Below are 11222 nucleotides of genomic sequence, written 5' to 3' on the forward strand. Positions count from 1 at the left end.
TAGGATTTTGATACTAAAATAAAAATACTATATGTATCAGATTGCATGACTAGCAATGACAACATTACATACTATTATGACCAGAATTTAAATAAAATCCAGCAAGGATCACTTGAGCCCAGGGGTTTGAGGCTGCAGGAAGCCATGAACATGCCACTCTGGTCTGGGTCACCAAAAATAGTAATAATAATAAACTAATTAAAAATAAATAAAACTCAGCTAAACAGTCACACAAATATTTAAGATACCTGCCTTAATGCATAAATAAAATGTTGAAAAAAAATTTCTGAAAATGAAATATTAAGTGCCATCTTCTACAAAGTTATGTTGTTGTGATTTGATGTAACCAGACATTGATTTACTCTAGAAATATACTAGGATTATATTTTTATGGACAAAATAGGGAAAAGGGCGTTTATTTATTGGATGTCAGTGACACTTGGTCTATGTCTCACTAGTTGACTAATTTTCAGTCAAATGAATCAGTCTTTATACTAAAATGAGAGAAAGAGAAAGAGAGAGAGAGAGGCGCTTAACATTTTAATGCTAGTCCTAGATAGAATATTATTACAGACTGTATATCTCTTCCAATTTAACTTAGAGCAGCTAGTAGAGATTTGCTTCTTTATTGAAGAAAACATCCAAAATTAGGACAGCAATGTTCTTCATGCTTACAGCAAAGATAAATAATAAGACAAATTAATATAAATCAAAAGTAGGAAAGGCATATCACATTTTTTGTTGTTGTTCTTATTTATGTGCAGTTATTTTGTGTTTGTTTTTGTATAAATTCTGTATCTGGTGGCTGAATTCTTCAAGCCTATAGTTATAAAGTTCAACTATTGTCTGTTCAAGGGAAGCAATTAAAATATGGAGTGGAAAAGTATGTCCCAATTTGTTAGTCTTGTCTAACTCCAACAAAAAGCCACTTCTCCTTGCTTTGTTATGTTAATCACAATAGTGAGGGACTACAGGTGAAAAAGATGCCAGTGATGGTGAAAAAATCATCCACATTGAGATAGGTCAAGACATCAGAGGATTTAACAATGGATCTCGGAGACACTTCTCCTTAAAATAATGTGAAATATACAAAATATATAAGGGCACCTAAAACTCAATAGTATTTTTTGAAAACCTAATAATTCCTTTAAAAATGAGCAAAAGACTTGAATAGACATGACATCAAAGAAGATATACAAATGGCCAACAGGTATATGAAATAATTCTCACATCATGAATCATTATGGAAATCCTGCCATATGCAAGAACAAAGATGAACCTAGAAGACATTATGCTCAGTGAAATTTTCCCGTAACAGAAACACAAGTTCTGTATGATTCTATCTGTACGAGGTATCTAAAACAGTCAAACTCATAGAAAGGCAGTGTAGATGGTAAATGCCAGGAACTGTGGAGAGGAAGAAAGAGAAGTTACTATACGGCTATAAGTTACCAGTTATATAAAATGGAAAAGTTCTAGAAATCTGCTGTATAACATTGTGACTTTGTTAACCATACTGTGTTTTGCACGTAAAAGTTTGTTAAAAGAGTAGATTCCTTGGTGATTGCTTTTACCACAATTTTAAAAAATAGAAAAAAATATGACATAAGTCCTGGGATTCCTTAAGAAATAATTTTGGTACATTAGAGTCAATTTATATTTGTAAAATTCTCTCAGTTATTCACTTGAATGTAATTTTGTAAAAACACAATATAACATTTGTGGGAATAAATGTTAATATTCAGACAATGAATGTCAAATTAATTAACGTTTATATCTATATTTTTGTTAGACAGTGTTCATGTAAACCTGTTTTTCATTTCCACTTTGGAGTTATACTGACATATTTTAAGTATACTTAAACATGATATATTATCTCTTTTTATGGTTTCAGCAGAAATATTCATTTTTATCTAAAATAAAAAGGTTAAAATAGCAATATTTTGTTATTGCCATTATTTTTGTTTTCTTTTTATTTTTGATTATTTTCCAGCTTTCTTCATACCAGAAGTTATCACTGAACACACTTAAAACTTGATTTCCAGCACAGAAAATAATACCAACCATCTCACACCCTTTATAGGCCTACCTCAAGAAAATTCCACATTTGGAGCCAGTTCAGTTGTTAATTAAATCTCAAAGAGAGTATGATATAAAGTCCCTAGTCAATATGATTTTAAAAATATTAATTTTTGTATTTCAAGTATCTTACCTTGAAAATTACAAATTCTGAAATAATTTGCATAATGTGTTATTTATTATTTATAAAGTTTGATTTGTATCTCCCCTTGAGTTACATGGGATCATGAGTGATGGGAGGATTGCCTCACAAGAGGAAGAACAGATGAATGGAAGCGGATAAGCCACAGCCACCATTATAGGAAATATCCTACCCATATCTATTGAGTATGCAGCTGTTGATTGATTCAACTATATTTGTGTAACCATGTTTTCCTGCCTGCTTCATGTGACTAAACTAAACATTAATAATATTGTACTGTATAAATAATAACTTTTTTTCTGTTACTCAGTGAATTGATATCAACTACTTACATTCGGTTAACTTAATAAATGCTCATTTCATTGCATTTGGAATTAACTAAGATAATTCCTAACAGTATTTTTCTCACTAACTAGACATATAAAACCATGAAGTGAGAGGTCTTGAAGAGATCATTCATCAAACATATCCCACCATGGCATTGGGGTTGGTTAAGTTGGGGGGGGGGCTCATGTTACTAAAGGCAAAACTGGTATCTATTTCATTTTGCATTTTCTAGAAAATATATACTGTATACCATAATTTTAGCAATATAAAATATGACCATTTTAAGGTTTTTTTGTTTGCTTGTTTGTTTGTTTTCCTTTTTTTTAAGACAGAGTCTCGCTCTGTCTCCCAGGCTGGAGTGCAGCGGCGCCATCTCGGCTCACTGCAAGCTCCGCCTCCTGGGTTTACGCCATTCTCCTGCCTCAGCCTCCAAAGTATCTGGGACTACAGGCGCCCGCCACCTCGCCCGGCTAATTTTTTGTATTTTTTAGTAGAGAGGGGGTTTCACCGGGTTAGCCAGGATCGTCTCGATCTCCTGACCTCGTGATCCGCGCATCTCGGCCTCCCAAAGTGCTGGGATTACAGGCGTGACATTTTAAGGATTTGAGGTGTTGGTTTTGTAAGAATTTTTAATGGCTCATGGAGATTATGAGTATAACAAATACTTCATTGTACAGTTGATTTATTATTCACTGTATGTTCTGGCTGTTTAAAACTTTATTTTTTTTTCAGTTGTTTGACAGTTTACTCACATTTGTTTTTTCTTTTTTCTTTTTCTTTTTTTTTTAAGAGAGTATTTCGTTCTGTTGCCCGGGCTGGTGTGCAGTGTTGCAATCATAGCTCACTGCAGCTTTGAATGCCTATGTTCAAATGATACTCCTGCCTCAGTCTCTGGAGTAGCTAGGACAAGTGTGCACCACCAAACCTGGCTTATTTTTAAATCATTTTGTGGAGACAGTATCTTGCTGTGTTGACCAGGCCGACCTTGAACTCTTGACCTCAAGCTATTTTTCCCCCTGGCCTCCCAAAGCACCAGAATTACAGGCATGAGCCACCCCTCCCAGTCTCAGTCATGTATTTCTACACATATATTATGAGTTATTGGTGAATGACAGTAACCAGTCAAAATTGAAGTCTTGGTATAGATATCCATAAGTATAGCAAAAACCAATGAAAATGAACCAACTACTGTTTTATGCAAAACGATACAAGAATATTAGACAAAATAGAACTAAATCTAAAAAATGCCACACACCACAAAGAACATGTTGTATGAGTCCACTTAGATAAAGCTCAAAAACAAGTTAAACTAGCCTATAGGATAGGAAGGCTAATGTCTGGAATGTGACATAAGAATGCCTTTCTGGTGCTGGGAATGTTTTATATTTTGAAGAGCATTGTTGCTAAACAGATGAGAAAATCATCAATGGCATATGCATTTATATAAGTTAAGCTTTATTTTTAAATATTTAATAAATATATTGAAAGCAGAGTGTTCTTAAAAAAAAATTCCAAAGAAAAAGTACAATGGGTTTTGGAAACTCTTAAAAGATAAAAGATAAAAAATATATCTTATGTTATGAAAGCAATTGACTGATATCAAATATATGGATTTTACCATATAGCAGATACAGTTAGCACATTGTAAATCCTAGCTTCAATTATTATTATTATTTAAATTATGTTTATGAAGACTTATAAGAATTTTGGTGTTAAATATTTAAATAAAATAAAGGAATACTAAAAATATTTGGTAATATGTACAATACAATCAAGAAACAAGTACAATAAATTGTTAAAAGTAACTGTATTGTGTTAAAATGGTTGATTTGTCTTTTCTACTTTATACTTTTCTATATCTGTAAATTTCCTAAAGTTTTCATTAAAACTTAAAAACCATCTCACGAAAATTCTCATTTCCATTTACCCAATGATTATAAGACCGAATTTTGTTTTGTCTAAATAATTTTACATACAGGAAAAGAATAATATTATTTATAATAAAGGAACTAACCAAGACTTGATATTCAACTAACGGAGACCATTGCAGGCCAGGCGTGGTGCCTCACGCCTGTAATCCCAGCACTTTGGGAGGCCAAGGCAGGATGTTCATGAAGTCAGGAGATCGAGACCATCTTGGCTAACACGATGAAACCCCGTCTCCACTAAACATACAAAAAATTAGCTGGGCGTGGTGGTGGGCACCTGTAGTCCCAGCTACTCGGGAGGCTGAGGCAGGAGAATGGTGTGAACCTGGGAGGCAAAGCTTGCAGTGAGCCCAGATTGCACCACTGCACTCCAACCTGGGCGACAGGCGAGACTCCGTCTCAAAAAAAAAAAAAAAAAAAAAAAAGATCATTGCAGTAACTATCATATACCTGACAAAAAGTTTATAACAACACATACAATATCATAAAACTAGTGATTCTTCTTTCAATATATACTTTTCTCTATTATTATTTGCTCAGAAGTGTCATGTTATTAAATTAATATTTTAAAAGCATAATATGTACTTTTTGTTGAGCAGCATTTGTGAAATATTAACCAGCTCTCACATGCTAATAGTCTAGAATAGCCCATATCCAAATACAGTGTTCATTGTTTAATGATGGAGACACGTAATCAAAGCTGTGTGTTCATAGTAGGTATAGGAAAGGTAAAGAACAGGCCAAAGTTTCAAGCAAAGGTGAGGATTAAAGTCAAACTACGTATAATTGTCCATATAAAGAAACTCTGCAGTTGGAATCAAGCAACCTGTTTAACAAGTTCTGCGTATGATTCTGATCCATGCTAACATTTGAGAACTCCAAGTGTAAACTAGAACATAATGGAGTGGCTCAATATAGTTGGTATAGATATTGGCATTAAGACTTACCACAGGAGTAAATAAAAGTGAGTAATTAACTAGAAATTGCTAAGTGTGTTGTAAGAATTCTAGTTAAAAGAATTATGTCTAGATATAAAATTAAATAACTAGAAGCAGGTCCTACAGGACTCTCTTATTTATAAATTTCCACAAACCTGCCATGAGGAAGCTAATATAGAAAAAAGAGAAAGTTAAATTATTAATTTAAATTTATGTAATGCATTTCACATTATGAAAGCTTTTCTATAATCACTGTTTAATTTTATCCTCAAAGTTGCTAAGAAAATGTACATGAAATGTTACATACACTTTTTATGAAAGAAGAGACTGTGTCTTAAGATGAAATTACCTTCTTCAAATTCCATGACTGAGAATAAGCAGTCAGAACTTTTGACTCCAAATCTACTCTTCCAATGTTTGTATTTTAAGAAAGAATCAAAGGAAAGAACAATTTTTGCTTAGCAAGCATAACTACTCATGAATTTTATTGTGTGTGTGCATGCGTGTGTGTGTGTTTGTGTGTGTGTTTGTGTCTTCATACGCCACTCGATTTCCCACCACTACAGAAAAGGAAACAAAGTTTTTTACATGAGGCTCAGAGTTATAATTAAAACAATCAAATCCAAGATCTCTAAAATGATTCTGAATAGATTGCAGATTGCTTAAAAGCAGAATATAATCAAGCAAATAATCAAGCAAATCCACGGACAATTTAATAGACAGAAACTTCTGTCTTAATTATATGTACTGGTGCAGTAGAGAGCCTGTAATAAAGAGGGATCATTGTATTTTGTTTTTAGCGGACTGTGTCTCATTATCTTGCCATTTGTCATAACAAATATTTATCTTAAAATGTGCATGTGACCAACCTTTTAACCTTTCTGTGTGAACTATCTGGATCTAAATTTTCCTTTAAACATATGAGATTATTCAATACTTTTTGGGTTTCCTAATTGCTTATCAACATGTAGGTCTATATATGAGAGTTAGTGATACAAACTGCTCCTTCAATTTCCACCAGTCTGCCTTTATTAAAAAATAATAAATCTATTTGCTTTAATGACGTAGCAGTAGAAACATATGAACTAGGTTAAAATGTAAGTTGACAGCATGAGTAACACATTATTTTTTGCTTCTATTCACATATTACCCTGCATATGTTACAGGGTTGAGTCTTTTTTGGTTTAATTTAATGTCACTGTCCACATCAAGGTATACAGAAGTTTTATGAAGGAAAAATAAACCAATTCAATTAAATGGGGTATCAGTTATATGTCAGGCATTAGGCTAGGTCGTAAGAACTCAGTGGTGAATAACAAAGATGTTGTTTCCTTTTGGGAAAGACTGACAATGAACAACTATGAGAATAATAAACATGAAGGTGGAAGTTAAAATGAACTAGGAATCCAACCTAGACACAAGAGAGAATTGAGCCCTCTAAGAGCAAGTTGTATTTCTGATAAGAGATAAAGTATATTAGTTAGGTAGCTACGATGGTTATAAAAAGAGATTTCATTCAGACAGAATAGCATGTTTAAAAACCTGGAGAACATGGCTTATTCTCAGAACAGACAGAAGAAAAGCAGGGTCAGGAGCTTAGAGGGAGTAGTGTTAAAAATGTGCTGAAAATGAAAGCAGAGGCTATTTACATGTCTTCAAAGCCAGATATAGGCCTTGACCAAAGATCTATAAATAGATATCAAAGGATATTAATGACTTTATATACATTTTTTAAAGAAATAATAATTTTGAATGCAGTGGGTGGAATATATTAAAGAATGTCAAGAATAGGGATTTAGCAGGATACTCACTTAGTTTTGCTTGTGATAGAGGCATTAGGGATGGTTGGAGCTTAGTGGAAAAGTTCAAGATACATTAAGTTGTTAAATGAAAAGATTTGGTAATTGGTTAGGTGCACATGTTAGGAAGAGGTGTATGTTTTAGGAAGAGAGAGGAATTGAGAATGACTCCCTGGGATGTGGCTTGAGAAAGGAGGTAGACGGATGTGTATAATAATGGCAATAAGAAACTCAAGTAGAGAAGTTGGTGTGGGTGAAGTAGAATGAGCAGTACAGTCAGAACCATAATGAATTTGAGATGTTTGCAAAGAGGTAACACATACAGATGTCAGTTTCACAGTTGGGCAGTCATTCTAGATTTGCAACAAGGAGTTTCGGGCTGGGAATTTGCATTTACAATTTGATGATGATAGTAACTGCAATGAATCAACTCTCATTAGTAAACATACAGGACAAGACAAATGCCAGCCTTCCAGGAACATGAGGGGATACACTATTTGAGGGAGAGATTCAGCAAATGATATGGAGGATAAACACCTCCAAAACAGAGTTGAAAGCCCAAGAGAGTATAATGTCCTGGTATCCAAGGGTACATCAGGAAGGTTGGGGGGAAAAAGCTGGATCATCTATCCTTGAGAGATCCAAAATTCTCTAAAGTAACGATTGGTTTCAGTGAAATGGAAGTCATCAGTGACTTTAGCAATAGTCAGTTCTACTGATCAGTGAGAACGAATTGAGAACAAATGGGAAGTTGAAAAAATAAAGACATTAAGTCTATATAAAATTTCAACAAATTTTGCTTAAAGGAAAAGTAACATAGATCAAGTTACATATCTAAAGGTAAAATAAACCTTCTCAGGGGAAGGGAAAATAATACAGAGTTTAACATTTTTAGATTGAAAGACAAGAATACAGCATAGAGGCAAATAGGAAAGAGTCAATAGAGGAAAAAAGGCTGAAGATACAGGGAAGAGAGTGGATATAATTAAGGTTCTACTAGAAGCAGAAGAAAACTGGACTACCATGGGTGGAGATTGGAGAAGGTGTTTATACAGATGAAAGAAGTGAGAAAAAAGGTAAGAATAAAAAAATGACTAGAGAAAAAGGAATTTTAAAATGTATTCTGGCTGGGCACAGGGGCTCATGTCTATAATCCCAGCACTGGGAAGTCTAGGTAGATGGACGATGTGAGGCCAGAAATTCCAGACCAGGCTGGGCAGCATGGCAAGACCCCGAACTCTACAAAAAATGAAAAATAAAAAATAAATTAGTTGGGCGTGGTGCCACATGCCTATAGTCCCAGCCAGTTGAGAGGCAGAAATGGGAAGATCTCTTGAGTCCAGGAGTTTTAGGTTCCAGGGACTTACGATCATATTATTGCACTCCAGCCTGGATGACAGAACAAGAACCTGTCAAAAAAAAAAAAAAAAAAAAGAAAAGAAAAGAAAATTATTCTGAAGGAGAGCTGAAATAGAGTATTCATAAAAAGAAATACGAAAATAATAGAAGTTGAGAAGTTTAGTGGAATGGAAAAGTAAAAGAATTATCAGAGAGCTTGAATAGGAAGAAAATTAATTAGATAGCACTGGGGAAAGAGGAATGAGAGGAAGATGGGGGAGTTTGTCCTGAAGAATTTGAGGGCTATGACAATATTGTAATGCAAATGACCCTAATTAGTGTCTAGAATCTAAGACAGGGTCAGGTATGTGTCTCCTTTTTTACAAGTTATAACACAATCTATAATTACAACTTAACTTTGTACCTGATCTAGGAGGAACACCCTTACTTTTTTTCCCCATTTTTTCATTTTCTATCCTTTCAGTGCACATGCAAAACACAATTTCTTGCCATTGTGATTCTAAACTAGTCTTGATTTACCATTGTCTTCAATTTATACATGCTTCTATTTATTCAAGTCGTTTACAGGTGGCAATTTTGACAAAAATGAAAGTACTTTTCTTGACACAGTTGATTAATACCAATGTGTACTTTTATTGGCACAGTTGATTAGTACCAGTATATTTTGGCATTGTTTCCATTGTGTTTAGTTACAGAATCTAACAGATTTCTTTTATCAGAATCAAATAAAGAAGATATTATAAGGATATAAATGGGCAAAGTTCATGATCCTCCACCTGCACAAACACAAGTTTGTATTGTATAAACAGGAATTTTGTATTGCATGGTGCATGGTCTTTGGCGCCACAGAGACCTGAGCCTCAATTAAAGTTTGAAAAACTTAAGCAATCTATTTAAACTTCAAAAGCCTCAGTGACTATGTGAAAAATAAGAGAAACAATATCTGCTTTTAGAAGAATATATATAAAATACACAACTCACAGCAATGCTCAATAAATGTTAACTTTTGTTTTACAGGATTTTTTATTTTTTATTTTTATTTATTTATTTTTTGAAACGGAGTCTCACTCTGTCGCCCAGACTAGAGTGCAGTGGCGCAATCTCGGCTCACTGCAAGCTCCGCCTCCCAGGTTCACGCCATTCTCCTGCCTCAGTCTCCCCAGTAGCTGGGACTACAGGCACCCACCACCACGTTCAGCTAATTTTGTTTTTGTATTTTTAGTAGAGACAGGGTTTCACCGTGTTAGCCACGATGGTCTCCATCTCCTGACCTCGTCATCCACCTGCCTCGGCCTCCCTATACAGGATATTTTAAACTGTTATTTTTTATTGTTGTCAGTCGTACAATCTGATTTGTTGAGAAAATAAATATTAAATTTAAAATAATACACCACCAAAATATTATTAAGGAAGGATCACTAAATTCAAGGGCAGAATATAGTAGCTAACACCTGATTTATTTTTGCAGAAATCATTTTCTAAAAAATTTTGGTAATGACTTAAAATATATTTTATTATGAACAATTAACTGTAATAATAAAAGAGGGAAGGACATGATATTTTTGTATTATCTAGTATGTATGCTATGCTACATGTGCAATTTTTACCCATTGTCTTATGTAACTATAGAACAATCTTTATCAATGCAAGTCACCAGGAAGAAACTAAAGTTCCAAGAGATTTGAACTAATCTTCCATGATTATTCAATTAATGCATATTGGAAACGAGCTTTAGACAAATCCCTGTTGGTGCCACGGTCCATCCTCTACATTTCACAATTCTACAAATCAAGAGAAGAAATTCCACAAAGTCTTTCCATTATAGAAATGATTCAATGGTAAGAACTTCCTACTAGGAACTTGAGAGAGATCCTTCCAGGAAGAATGCATGTCGAGTTATTTTGCCTAGAGTTAGGTAATGAAGTCTCTGGTGTCCAAACTCTCGAAGTCCTTGTCATTGATTTTTATCCCATCAGTAAAACAATTAATTTATTGACATGCCTGATGAAGTCCAATCTCTCTTTTAGTTGAGAATTATATATAAAGAGCTATGTGTTGTGGTGTTTTTCTTCCCCCCCTCCCCGCCCCCAGTGTTTTGTGTGGCAATTTGGACTCAGATGTCTAGGCTGCAGGACACATATTTCATAGAACACCCAAGAATGTTAAAAATACCACCCCCAAGTTAATTCTCTGCAGTAGTAGGGGGAAAGAACCAATGGCAAAGTTGATCCTACTTGCTCACTAAATTACCTATAATACTCAAAACTCAAGGTTTAAAATGCTTAATGTTCAAATAGTTCTCAGATATTGTTAGAAAGTTAAAAAATCCCTTTATTATTTGATACAACCTAGACCATTCTTCACATGCTAGCCATAGGTGAAAGTACTGTCTTTCCTTGCTGACTTTCTGGAAATTTTCATGCCATCTTAATTCTTCTGTTGACTTATTTGCTTTAGACAATAAAATGGTATATCATATATTTTATATTATCTAATTTTTAGACACAGTTGCAACAACACCAAAATAGCATATACTTTCCCTCTCATTTGGCACTATTTATGTTTACATAATGCATGGGTAGCAGCAGGTGTTTGCAAGATATAATTTCACACATATATACACACACACTAACTTACTAATTTATATAGG

Source organism: Macaca mulatta, chromosome 17, assembly GCF_049350105.2.
Source record: "Macaca mulatta isolate MMU2019108-1 chromosome 17, T2T-MMU8v2.0, whole genome shotgun sequence".
Lineage (NCBI taxonomy): Eukaryota > Metazoa > Chordata > Mammalia > Primates > Cercopithecidae > Macaca > Macaca mulatta.